Source organism: Penaeus monodon, chromosome 41, assembly GCF_015228065.2.
Source record: "Penaeus monodon isolate SGIC_2016 chromosome 41, NSTDA_Pmon_1, whole genome shotgun sequence".
Taxonomy (NCBI): domain Eukaryota; kingdom Metazoa; phylum Arthropoda; class Malacostraca; order Decapoda; family Penaeidae; genus Penaeus; species Penaeus monodon.
In genome coordinates, this window is record NC_051426.1 from 14209150 (window position 1) to 14219149 (window position 10000).

General features: G+C 42.6%; 1 protein-coding gene across 2 annotated transcripts in view; it reads right to left on the reverse strand.

Annotated features, from left to right (window-relative positions):
* LOC119598519 overlaps positions 1–10000 on the reverse strand; it is a 93413-nt gene that overhangs the window by 62870 nt on the left and 20543 nt on the right. Inside the window, exon 1 of one of the 2 annotated variants that reach the window (XM_037948145.1) lies at positions 6535–6775. The exons of the other annotated variant lie outside the window; for it this stretch is intronic. The gene's annotated coding sequence lies outside the window, so the exon portion shown is untranslated. Of the gene's footprint in view, positions 1–6534; positions 6776–10000 lie in introns of those variants that run through there. 2 annotated transcript variants of the gene reach the window in all.

Here is a 10000-nt window from a genome sequence, read left to right on the forward strand (position 1 = left end):
TGTAAGCGTCTGTGTGCGTGTTTGTGTCTACATATGCCCCTCGCACATTCCCATGCGTCAATAACAACATATGCGTGCGAGCCTGTTCTGGGGAGGGGGTAGAGTGGAGGTCAAAAGGAAGGGGGGGGGAGGCAGAAGTGGAAGGGGGAGATGGGGAAATAAAGGAGGAAGAGGAATTGAGGAAAAGGCAGATGAGGAAATGGGGAAGAAGGAGAGGGGAAAGTAAAGAAAGAGAGGAAAATAAAGGAGGATGAGTAATTGCGGAAGGAGAGGGGAAATAAAGGATAATGAGGAACTGGGAAGATGGGGAAATAAAGGAAGATGAGGAATTGGGGAAGATGTGATGGTTGAAAATGTGTGGAAATTGGGGATGAGATAAAGTGGAGAGGTGGAAGGAAGGGAGAGACGGAGGGAAGAAGTGGGGAACTGAGGGAGGAGGGGATAGCAATACAGGGAGGATGTGGGGGAAGTGGCGGGGGAAACAGGGGGAAAGGAAATAAAAGGAGAGGGTAAGAAAAAGGGGAGAAGGGGGATAGAAGAGAAAGAAGATATATATAGGAGGCGCGGGGGCGAAGAGGAAAGAGTGGCAGGGAACAAAATGGAATAAGAAGGAGGAGGAGGAGGAGGAGGAGAAGGAGAAGATGGAAGAGGAGGAAGCGGAGGATAAGGAGGAGAAGGATAAGATGGAGGAGGAGGAGGAGAAGAAGGAGAACATGGAAGAGGAGGAAGCGGAGGATAAGGAGAAGGAGGAGGAGGAGGAGGAGGAAGAAGAGGAGGAGGAGGAAGAAGAGGAGGAAGAGGAGAAGGAGGAGGAGGAGGAGGAGGAGGAGGAGGAGGAGGAGAAGGAGGAGGAGGAGGAGGAGGAGAAGGAGGAGGAGGAGGAGGAGGAGGAGGAGGAGGAGAAGGAAGAAGAAGAAGAAGAAGAAGAAGAAGAAGAAGAAGAAGAAGAAGAAGAAGAAGAAGAAGAAGAAGAAGAAGAAGAAGAAGAAAAGACAGTGAATAGGAAGAAGAGGAAGAAAAAGAAGTAAAAGTAGAAGAAAAAAGAAGACCCAGAGGAAGAAGAGGACGCAGATGGGGAAATGGAAGACGAAGGCAAGGAAAAGAGGAGGTAGTATTAAGAGGAAGAAGAGGGGGAGCCATGAGGTAAACCCTGAGTTGCCAATCAGTATTTCCGGTGAATTAAGGGTCTGAGGTCGAGAGGTGACACCAAAGTGGGGTCGGGAAGTCGGGGGGGAGGGGGGAGGGAGGGGGAGAGAGAGGAGAGAGAGAGAGAGAGAGAAGAGAGAGAGAGAGAGAGAGAGAGAGAGAGAGAGAGAGAGAGAGAGAGAGAGAGAGGAAGAGAAGAGAGAGAGGAAGAGAGAGAGAGAGAGGAAGAGAGAAGAGAGAGGAAGAGAAAGAGAGAGAGTGGAAGAGAGAGAGAGAGAGAGAGAGAGAGAGAGAGAGAGAGAGAGAGAGAGAGAGAGAGAGAGAGAGAAAGGGGGGGGCGAAGACGGTGATAATAATAATAATGATGATGACAATAATAATAATAATAATAATAATAATAATAATAATAATAATGATAGCAATAATAATGATAACGAAAATAAATGATGATGATAATAATAATACCCAAGATGAAGTCGTCGAGACAATAATAATAATAATACTGACAGTAATCAGTATCATTATTATATCAATAACAACAATCGTTACCACTCTCATTGCTGACGATGATGATGGTGATGCTGATAAAAACAATAATAACGACTAATATAATTATTTTTCATTATTACCATTGTTATTATTATCATTATTACTCTTATCATTATTATTATCATAATCACTATAATTGCCATGACCATTATAAATATTATTACTATCATTACCATTCTCATTATCGTAACTATTATTATCAATATTAGTATTATGATCATTATCATTAATACAATAATGATGGTAATAGTAGTAGCAGTAATAATAATAGTAGTCCTATTGGTAGTAATAGAAGTAGCAGTAATAGAAGTTATAGTAGCAGTAGCAGAAGTTGCAGAAGTAGTACTGGTAAAAGTAATTGTAGTAGCTTTATTATTAGTATTAGTATTAGTAGCTGCAGCAACAACAGTAGTAGTAAGTGTAATAGTACTGATAGTATTAATAACAGTAATAGTAGCAACAGTAATAATATATACAAGTAACAGAAGTAGTAGTAGTAGTAGTAGTAGTAGTAGTAGTAGTAGTAGTAGTAGTAGTAGTGGTAGTAGTAGATGTAGTAGTTGTAGTAATAAACTAAACAGTAGTAAGCAGTATCATCGTCATTATTACATAGCAACAGCAATAGTAATAACATTAATAACAGTAAGGGTAGTAGCAATCGCAGTAACGATAGAGATAACGATAGCGATAATCTGAACGTGGATGATAATGATAACAAAAAGCATTCAAAATAATGATTATAAGATAATAAGCTATAATAATCACAATAATAATTAAATACGCATAGGTGACAAATTATTATAAACAGAGATGGCAATACTAACGATCATTGTTTGGCTGTATATGATACGTTTGGTGATACCGATGATTATGATGATAACGGTATTAATTTTGATGGTTAATATAAGACTTTTTACATAGGGAGGATGAAACTAAGTTAATATAACGTTTTTTTTATAAATCAATACGCATAAACAGATACATACATACACATAAACACATACACACAACCATACAAAAACAAACTCATACATACATACATACACACAAAAAGTTACACTTACCCAAGACATACACGACCCCCTCCCCCTCCTTCTATACACGTACCCCGCTCCCACACACCCCCACACTCCTTACTTCTCTGGCTTCCTCCCCCCCCCCTTTCCCTAGCGTCAGCACCTCACAAGGAAAACAAACAGACCATACCGTATGCAACAGAAACTTTCTGCTGCATCTTAATTAGCCACAATTTATCTCTCTTTAAAGACCGTATTTATGGGAATTTAGGCCAGATCACTGGACCTTTACGGCAGCTCCCGCCCTCCACCCCCCCCCACAGTGTCTCTGGTGGCGTGGGAAGGGGGAGGGGGGGGAGATGGAAGGAGAGGGAGATTAAATAGTTGCAACGTATCGCAAAACAAGGGAAAAAAACATTGCACCGTACAATTGGAAGAACAGAAGAAGAGTCTCCGTATGTTGGACTTTGAGATCCCCGAACCTATTTTTGAAGAGATGGGACACACACGCACACTCGTTCAGATGTACACAGTCACACTTGTGTAATCCGCCCGGCCAAACCATCTACGAGATCTTGTTTCCCCGAGCCCCGGCATTCCGACGCACAAAACGACCGGGAAAATACCCTCCTAAGACCCAGCGTGCCCGGTTCTAGACCTAGGGATACCGGGACTTCTCACATTCTTGATTTTTTATGCGAAACTCAAGATAGAAAGGGAGAAGAATTAACGTAAGAACAAAATGTAGGGGCGCCGAGTTGGCAACACTCCCTCTGCCGTGACTCAGGCGTGACGTCACAAAACACCATGTTCGGATCCCTGCCCGAGGCTTTAAAAGGGAAACTGGGAAATGCTCTTTAGAGTGCGTGAATCACTACAAGATTTCTACAAGAAAGGCGGTATAGAAACAATAAATAAAAAAAATGAAAAACAAGAGCGTGCTGCCATTCAGGGGAGGGAGAAATACGCCAAAAAACACAAGAATCTTTTATATATAAAAAACGAGCATAAAACTGCAATTTTTCGTCCGAGTTTGGTGAGCGTGAAAACTCTTTCGTGTGCCACTGGATCCCATGATTGCAAAGTGGTTCTTGCACAGGAGTCGGGAATGAGAAAACTGAACAACCATCTTTATTCATACTGTCTTCTCGTTCAGTGTAGGAAAAAGTGTTCACACACTCGAGTCACGAGACAAGATGATAACACCACAGCAATGATATTAATGATAACGAAGGTGTTTTTTAAAAATAACGGTAATTACAGTAGAAAACATAAAACAGAAGCCCAATACTTGATGATGATTACAAGCGTTTAACTAAAACACCATCATACCATCACAATTCTAACAATGCTGATGATACAGCCAACAAAGGAAAACAAGAATATTATGATCACTATTAAAACAAGTATTACATTACTGTTATCGCAACTTTGTATCTAGCCTTCTCTCTCTCTCTCTCTCTCTCACACACACACACACACACACACACAATATATATATATATATATATATATATATATATATATATATATATATATATATATATATAACTGATACAACACCAAAAACATTAAAAAACAAACAAACACAACCCCAGCACGGAACACCAAGCTACCAAACAACCAGCGGGATCAACCCCACAACCTGAACTCAGCACAACCGACAACTTTTCTCTCCGAACACACATAGAACATGGAGTGAGTCAGAGGGCAAGAGACAGAGAGAGAAGAGCGGGGGGCGACTCCCTTAAATCCGTGGCGATGGAGGAAGGAAAGAGGGGAGGGGGGGGGATGTGGTGGAAGGAGGGGGAATAATGTCTGTGGAGGTGGCGGAAGGAGGGGGAAATCTGTGGAGGTCGGGGGAGGGAAGGGAAAATCTGCGGAGGTGGGGGACGAAAGGAGGAAAGGAAGAGGATATCTGTAGGGGTGAAGGGAAGAGGGAGATGAGTGTGGAGGTGGAGGAAGGAGGAGGGAAAAGAGGGACGGGTCGGTCGAATAGGAAATGGGGGGAGGGCAATGGGGGAGATGGGTGCAGGGGGATGGGGAAAAAGGGGGGTTAGGAGAGAAGGGGAGGCGAAGGGTGAGAAAGGGGCGAGAAGGGAGAAGGAAGGAGGGAGAAGGGCATGGGGGGTGGGGGGAGGGGGAAGGGCAGGGGGTTGGAAGGGGAAGGGGGGAGAGGGGGAAGGAAGGGGAAGGGGGTTGGAGAGGCGGAGAAGGGGGAAAGAGGGGTGAAGGGGGAAAGAGGGGTGAAGGGGGTTGGAGAGGCGGAGAAGGGGGAAAGAGGGGGTGGAGAAGGGGGAAAGAGGGGGTGAAGGGGGAAAGAGGGGGTGAAGGGGGAAAGAGGAGGTGAAGGGGTGAAGGGGGAAAGAGGGGGTGAAGGGGGAGAGGGGGTGGAGAAGGGGGAAAGAGGGGGTGGAGAAGGGGGAAAGAGGGGGTGGAGAGGGGGAAAGAGGGGGTGGAGGAAGGAAGGGAAAGAGGGGGTGGAGAAGGGGGAAAGAGGGGGTGGAGAAGGGGGAAAGAGGGGGGTGGAGAAGGGGGAAAGAGGGGGGTGGAGAAGGGGGAAAGAGGGGGTGGAGAAGGGGGAAAGAGGGGGTGGAGAAGGGGGAAAGAGGGGGTGGAGAAGGGGGAAAGAGGGGGTGGAGAAGGGGGAAAGAGGGGGGGGAGAAGGGGGAAAGAGGGGGTGGAGAAGGGGGAAAGAGGGGGTGGAGAAGGGGGAAAGAGGGGGTGGAGAAGGGGGAAAGAGGGGGTGGAGAAGGGGGAAAGAGAGGGTGGAGAAGGGGGAAAGAGGGGGGTGGGAAGGGGGGAAAGAGGGGGGTGAAGGGGGGAAGAGGGGGTGGAGAAGGGGGAAAGAGGGGGGTGGAGAAGGGGGAAAGAGGGGGGTGGAGAAGGGGGAAAGAGGGGGGTGGAGAAGGGGGAAAGAGGGGGGTGGAGAAGGGGGAAAGAGGGGGTGGAGAAGGGGGAAAGAGGGGGGAGCAGGAGGGGTTAAAAAATACGGTAATAATAATACTCAGTAATAATTATGATACTGATGTTGATGCAAGTGTATATTATGAATACTGATGAATGATAATGACCAATATAATGTATGGTAATTACTGTATATAATCATGGATAATGATTGGCTTGTGAAATTGATAACAATCCATACAATAATCATGATAATTGTCATGTATATAATGAATCATGAAATCATCACCATTATACTTGGAACGTAAAATAAAATAATGATGATTAATAGTCATAAAACGTAAATTAACACTGTAGACTTCAGGGTAATAAAAGCACACACATAAAAACAAACAAACAAACAAACAAACAAACAACAGACACACACACACACACACACACACACACACACACACACACACACACACACACACACACACACACACACACACACACACACACACACACACACACACACACACACACACACACTCAAATAAACAAATCAAAATCCTGACACGTTTTCTCATCACTCAAAAAAAAAAATAATGATAATATATCCCATTAACCAAAAAATATATCTCTCTCTCCCAATACCTCCTATCGCCATTTCTCTCTCCTTTTTCCTTCCATTTTCCTTCGAGCGAACGGAAACTCTCGCTCGCTCGTCACTTCCTGTCTGTTTTGATTGCCGGGTTCCTCTCCTCTCCCTCCCTCCCTCGCCCGACCCCTTATTTATTCTCCGCGAAAGAGGGAGAACAGAGAGAAGGTCGAATAAGTGGGAGAGGATAAACGCCGAGAGAAAAAGGGGAGAATGAGAGGGAAGAGGAAAGACTTTTCCAAGCAAGAGGGGATCGCGTTTCCACCACACACTCACCTTGCGTTCGGCCTTGTTAATGATTACACGTTTTATTCCATTCTCGGGGATTATCTACTATCCACAGGGCACTGGGACGTTCACTAACCGACACAGGGGGGGGCCGCGTACACAACGGTCCACGCCACAGGTAAATCGATAAATTCAGATAATTCCTTTCGACCAGGTTTTATCGAACACGCGGAACACCTGGCAACGCACGGCCACTCGCTCCAACGTCCATGACTCTACTGCCGAGCCGCGTGGTGGCGCTCGTGCATGATTGTCATACAGCCTCTGTTCCCTTCTTATCATTTTTTCCCCTTTCTTTTCTCTTTCTGCGCGACTATCCGGGGTAAATATGAGGAAATGGGTTAATTGATTATATTTCATGAAAGATAATGGAAGAAAGAAATGAGTAAGAGGGAGAACATCGACGAAACATGGAAATCCCAGCCACCTCGTACGCCCGCCATGGGAAAAACAGCAGCAGGTGAGTGCGCTACCCTCTGCCGAGTTGCCAGTGATTATTAATTCACTCGTGTTTCCCTTTCCTCTACCTCCTCTTTACCTCCCCAATCCTTAAAACCCTATTCCATTAGAGCTCCTTCATCAACGCTATCCTAAAGTAGCCTTCAAAACGGATTTCCAAGCATTCCGCTCAACCGCTTAGCATAGACTCCCCTGCGAAAAACAACCAGCCCAACCTCCATTTTCTGTCTCTCTCTCTCATGCATGACCTTCAGAAAAACCAGAACAGATTGCCGTCCATGCTCGTTCCCCATGTCCAAAGAAAGGCCAAAAAAAGACGAAGAAAACATGAAGCCAGGAGGCCCGCTCTCCACAGGTATTTTGGACATGCCGAACCGACTAGTTGAACTAGCGCTGGTTCTACTAGGACGTGGCAAGCGGGGGAGAACCGGCCGGAAACGACACCGAGGCGTAACTACCGCAGCCCCGGCGCTTGCGGGTCGGGAGAGCCGCGGTCATGACTTCCGCACTCGCCGCAACCGCGCTCCCGCTCTTTAGGCCTCCGTTCCCAGATGGCAGCCGCGCTTTTTTAACGGCCTTGTTTCGGGTTGACTCTGCAAGTTGGCGGCCGAGACGGTTCACTCGGATTCGACTCGATTGTTCTCCCTTGTAGCTTCGGTTCTGCCATCGACTTCCAACGAGGCTCTGCTGCCGGCTCGCTCCGAGTCTCTGCTTCTGCCGTGTGTATGTCTGCCTCCGCTTTTATTTATGTCTGCTCACCCCTACTATTTACGTTTATGTCCATCCTGCTTTTATACCTGCGTGCCTCAGTCTTACCATTGGCCCTGTCTATGCTTCCCTTTGCTATCAATCTTGGCTAATTTGCCGTTATGCCTACGTGCTTCTGCCTTACTCTCTACCATTTGTACTGACCATTGCTTTCCACTGTCTATGCTCCCTTCGGCTTTTAAATTTTTACGCCTCTGCTATTTGATCTGTTGTAATCTAACTCTCCTCTCCTTTCTTTTCCTTTATTTGTGCTCGTCTCTGCTTAGCTCTGTTTATACTTATCTTTGTAATTTGCTTTATACATTATGTTTATGCAAATGACTCTGGCTGTACCTCTATTTACAGATTAGTTCGCAGATATCATTTTGCTTGATTGTTTTTCCTCTATGTTATGCTTGCTTTCTTTACGGACACTTTATCTTCGCCTTTGTGGTTTTCTTTACGGTTTTCATTGCTTTTCTTATAGGCATTGTTTTGGTTAAGCTTTGTCATGAGAATTGTTCAACTTTTATATATTTCTTTGCTTTGTTTTTGCTACCATCTTCGTGTGTAAGTGCCTTTTCTGCTGGCACCATTACGTCTGTCCCTCCTTGATGGCACTTATGTACTTTCCTTTATTCCGCCTCTATGTATGCTTGGCTTTTCTGTTAACACTTTATTTACTTTCCATTATTCCACTCTTCATGCTTTCATCTTGTTCCTTTGTTTTGGGGGTATTTAGACTGGCAGTTTGTGTTCTTTTTTTGCTCGCCTTTCTTTGTCTTTTTTCACGTTTAATTTGAAATTGTGTCATTGCCTTATTGAAACCAGTTTATTGTTTGCAAATATATTTTATTTGTGTAAGAAGGAGATTAAGTGTTAAGTCTCAATTTGATTGTTATTATTTGAGTTCAATGTTTTTCGTGTGTTTATGTGTTAACGTCGTCTTGACTTTCCATGCCTTTGATTTTGAATAAAAAGTTGTCATTTTTTTGCAGGTTTATCTCTCCCCTTGACGCATTTTTTCTCTTTAAATGGCTTTTTAATGGTGTTATTATTATTACTTTCATTTTGGAACATATTCAGCCAACGGTGGTGTTATTTGTGATTTCGATTCAGTTTGTTTTCGTTTTTTTTTTTTTTTTTTGTGTGTGTGTTATTTCAATTCAGTTTGTCTTCGTTTTTTTTTTTTTTTTTTTTTGTCTATTCAATATATTTTTGTCATTATCCCCAATTATATTTACTATAATCTCTATTAAATCCTCCATTTTCAACTGATTTTAGTTTATCCTCTTTTGCTGTTCTTTCCGTTTACTTAATAGCATCTTAGAATTTTATTCCCGTTCACTGAAATCTATTACGACTGGTTCCTTTGGCTACGTTTTGATAGCATTTAATGGCATTCTAAATTTTATTTCTGTTTAACTCATTCATATTCTAAACTGCTTTGTTCGAATCCTTTCCTGTTGGCTTCACGTACTATCTGTTCATCATTCCCAGCTACGTTTTTATTAAGTTCGCAAAAGGGTTCTCTGTCATTGAGAATTTCCGTTCGGTTTCGACTGCAGCCTTGTCTCAATCTGTGGCCGAGGTCAGTGCTGTTCTTTGGCTGATTTTTATCTTCGTATGTTTTCTTTATTAAGTTTACATTTATCTTTGCCATTGTTATTAGTATTTTTCTTGTATTTGCCGTTGCCATTATGATTTTTATTATCATCATCATCATTATTGTTATTATCACTGTTATTATTATTATTATTATCATTATCATCATCATCATCATCATCATTATTATTCATTATCATTATCATTACTATTGTTATCATCATTATTATTGTTATTGAATTATAATCATTATAGTTATGATTGTTATTATTGTTACTATTCTTGTTATTAATAACATTATTATTATTATTACTATCATTATTATTATTATTATTATTATTATTATTATTATTATTATTATTATTATTATTACCATCATTAGCATTTTCCTGACTTTTCTCTCATTCTCTTTCTCTTTATGTCCTTCATCCAATCAAATAAAATTTGTTATAGAGTTGTGTGTGTATATATATGCATATGTATATATATATATATATATATATATATATATATATATATATATATATATATATATATATGTGTGTGTGTGTGTGTATGTGTGTGTGTGTGTGTGTGTGTGTGTGTGTGTGTGTGTGTGTGTGTGTGTGTGTGTGTGCAAAAATTTATATATATATATATATAT